The sequence below is a fragment of the Asparagus officinalis genome, chromosome 7 (assembly GCF_001876935.1).
Source record: "Asparagus officinalis chromosome 7, Aspof.V1, whole genome shotgun sequence".
Taxonomy (NCBI): domain Eukaryota; kingdom Viridiplantae; phylum Streptophyta; class Magnoliopsida; order Asparagales; family Asparagaceae; genus Asparagus; species Asparagus officinalis.
This window is the reverse complement of record NC_033800.1, coordinates 38,726,776-38,731,054: the sequence shown is the minus strand read 5'-3', so window position 1 is coordinate 38,731,054 and position 4,279 is coordinate 38,726,776.

Sequence of the window (4,279 nt, the reverse complement as noted above, 5' to 3'; positions counted from 1 at the left end):
CAACGCCAGTCAACGCGTTGCGAGCAAAAATTCAACGTACGACGTTCAAAACCCTAAGGTCAACACCGGTCAACGCGTAACCCTGGGTCAATGCCGATCAATGCGTTGCAACGAAAGAATCATTAGTACTCCGAAGAGTACACGAGTATAAACTGCTTCTCAAAACTCCAAAGAGTATACGAGTATAAACTGTTTCTCAATCCTCCAACAGGTGCATGAGGTTAAACTGCTTCTTAAATACTCCAATAAGGTATATGAGTATAAATTGTTCCCTAATTTTTTGAGAAGTTCCTAGAGAATGTTTTCTATAAATATTCTTAAGGATAACTCAACAATACAACGCCGGACAACGCGTAGCAGATAAAGACTCGACGCCAACAATCGATGGTCAGCTAAATCAGGAACCGACTTCAAAGTTCAAAATTCCGACAACGGTCAGACAACAAATGCAGCACTGAAACTCTTTCAGACATTCGACAAAGTACCGAATAGCCTGGAGAATTGAAGGAATCAAGAACGGAAGTCATTCCAAGATCCCATTACACCGACTGAAGGTTGGGACAAGCATATCCAAAGTATTCCAGACTCTTCTATAAAAGAACGAGACTGAAATACTTTGGAGGGGGTATCTGTAGGCATATAAAATTGCTTATAGGTCCCTTAGCTCAGCTCGGCACAAACCGACAAACCAACGAGGCAACGAGATTGACTAATCGCACGCAAGCAACGGAATACGTCCATTCGCGTGCGGGATCAAGCCAAGTGTTCGAAGAGTCAACGAGTCATCCAACCGAGAGCGGACTCGGACGAATCACGATCGAATCAAGATCAGTTTCGGACTAGAACTCAGAAGTGGATTTACTGCCTAATCGGGAGCCGGATTTACTGCCAAATCAGGTCAACGAATCAAGTCTGGATAAATCAACCACAGAACTGAATCACAGATAGGCCACCCAGAGGTGGCCGACACTGTTCCGTGCGCGGGCACAGTAAAGGGTGCCTATAAATAGGCCACTTGGTTCATTTGTTCAGAGGTTGGAAATTTTGGAGGCGAAGCTCTGCCGGATTCAAGACTCGAAACTTAAAAAAGATTGGAGCTTTGGGACTTCGGGGACTCACTCTTCCAGATCTGGTGCTCAGCGATCGTCAACGCCAAAAAAGGCAGGTGTTCGAGAGGACCGGATCTCAGATCTACGCAGACGTACTCCGGATCTAAGCTTGGTCTTAGATCCCGAGACTTGGACGATTGTTTCCTTGGTGAATCAATCCTCCCCGGCTATTATTTTCTTTGTGGAATAATACCCGTCGTACTGCTTAGATCTGATCGGATCTAGATCTCGCGGTGGTCCACGGATAAACCCCGGCGCAGGCAAAGAACCCACACAAGCGAGCGACCGCAAAACAGGAGCTCACAATTTGTTCAAAAGGAGAAAGTTGTAATTTTTTCTTTATTTTTCTTTGATTTTCATTGTAACCGGATCTTATAAAAAGACCGGATCTTTGTAACACAAAAAGTTGTTATTTTGAGATCACAATGAATTCAATGAAGAAAACGATTTTCACCGCGAACAATGAAGTCTTAGAAAAGTTTAAGATATATAAAGCAGAAGCTGAGAATCAAATTGAGAAGAAAATAAAGATCCTAAGATCGGATCGTGGGGGGGAGTATACCTCAAATAACATGACCGAATATTGCCAAGAACACGGTATTATTCATGAGGTGACTACTCCCTATACACCGCAATCTAATGGAGTTGCTGAAAGGAAGAATAGAACTCTCATGGATATGGTAAATTGTATGCTTCTCAGCTCAGGAGCACCTGAAAACCTATGGGGTGAAGCACTCCTATCTGCTTGCTACATTCTTAATAGGATACCTCACAAAATATCTGATATCTCTCCCTATGAACTTTGGAAGGGTAGAACACCTAGAATAGATTATCTTAAGGTTTGGGGATGTCTAGCTAAGGTAGGGATACCTGAACCTAAGAAGAGGAAAATTGGTTCAAAAACTCTTGATGCTGCATTTATTGGATATGCATTAGATAGCAACACAAACCGGTTTTTAGTAGTCAACTCAGATATTAGTGATATAACCAACAACACTATCATTGAGGCTCGAGATGCTGTATATTTTGAAGATATATTCCCTTTCAAGACTAGGATTCCTAGTGAGCTCTCTTCTCTTGTCCCTTCTAGATTTGCCTCATCTTCTAGTACTCCACAATCGATAGAAGTAGAACCCAGAAGAAGCAAGAGAGGAAGAATCGAAAAGAACTTCGGAGAAGAGTTCTTTACTTTTTTGGTTGAAGGTGATCCAAACACATACCATGAAGCTATGGATTCTTCTGAAGCTCCTTTTTGGAAAGAAGCCATAGATAGTGAAATTAAATCTATTATAGAAAATAACACTTGGGTTTTAACTGACTTACCTCCAGGATGTAAACCAATTGGTTGTAGATGGATTTTCAAGAAGAAATTAAGACCTGATGGAACCATTGAGAAATATAAAGCTAGACTAGTAGCAAAAGGGTATACTCAGAAAAAGGGTATTGATTATTTTGACACATACTCACCCGTAGCTAGGATTTCTTCTATTAGAGTTCTTCTAGCCTTAGCTTCTATTCACAAGATGATTATTCACCAAATGGATGTTAAGACTGCTTTCTTAAATGGTGATCTCGAAGAAGAGATTTATATGGACCAACCAGAAGGGTTCATAGCCAAAGGTCAAGAAAGGAAGGTCTGTAGATTGATGAAATCTCTATATGGGCTTAAACAAGCTCCTAAACAATGGCACAAAAAATTTAACAAAATCATTGCGGAATATGGTTTTTCTATCAATGAGTTTGATAAATGTGTTTACTCAAAAGTTATTCACAATGATTGTGTCATCTTATGTTTGTATGTAGATGATATACTCATTTTTGGGACTTCAATCGAAGTCGTTCTAGAAGCTAAAAATCATTTGTCAAAGAATTTTGACATGAAAGATCTTGGAGAAGCTGATTTGATTCTTGGAATGAAAATCTCCAAAACTCCTAAGGGCATTTCTTTGAGCCTATCCCATAGCATAGAGAAAATGTTAGAGAAATTTGAATTTCATAAGTGCAAACCTGTAAGTACACCTTATGATTCCTCTATCACCTTGAACAAACATGATGGTGAGCCTATATCCCAACATAGATATTCACAATTGATAGGCTCTCTTCTTTATGTGACTAATCGTACCAGACCTGACATTGCTTATGCAGTAGGTAGACTAAGTAGATACACTAGTAACCCAAGTCAGGAACATTGGAATGCATTAGAAAGAGTCTTTAGATATTTGAGAGGTACAACAGACTATTGTTTAACTTATTCTGGATACCCTGATGTGATTGAAGGGTATAGTGATGCTAACTGGGTCACTGATTCTGACAATGTGAAGTCTACTTCTGGATTTATTTTTATGCTTGGCGGTGCTGCTATATCTTGGAAATCTTGTAAACAAACAGTGATTGCCAGAAGCACTATAGAGTCTGAACTTATAGCTTTAGATTCTTGTTGCTCAGAAGCTGAATGGTTGAAAAACCTTATATCTGAACTCCCCTTTGTGTCTGGACCTATTCCTCCTATATCTGTTCACACAGACTCCAGATCCACTATAGAACTTTTAAAACAAAATACCATCAATAAAAAGTTGAACAGACATCTGCAGATAAGATTTAAATCTGTGCAGAACCTTATGGGAAAATATGTTGCTTTGGAGTTTGTGAAGTCAGAGAAAAATTTGGCAGACCACTTGACAAAGGGTCTATCTAGGAGTGCAATCCTAGAATCATCGAGGGGAATGGGGTTAAGCCCATAGTAGAGTTCACTGACAGCGGGAACCCAACCTTTGATTGATGAATTATTCTCATGAAAAAGGTTCAATGTGGTAGAAACAAGCTGGATTGGTGATCTCGTGTGGAGCACTGACCTTCGGAGTTATACTCCTTTTGTAGTGTTGGATGCATTTATGACTTGCACCATGTTAGCTACTCCCTCATTCCTATGGTGACAGTGCTCTTATGATGTGACTGGGCAGGATGAGTTTTACTCTTAATAAGTCCAACCTTTGTGGGGGGTACAATATCCAGTCGCAGTACCCTTGGAGGACTTACCTACGTGAGAGGAACCGTGACGGCCGCGGTTGGGGACATGGGACTGAGTCCTAGTAACTCTCATGAGACGGTTATTGTGAGCATGGCCATTATCGCTCCGACCCGCGCTCAATAAATGGATGCGTATTATGTGT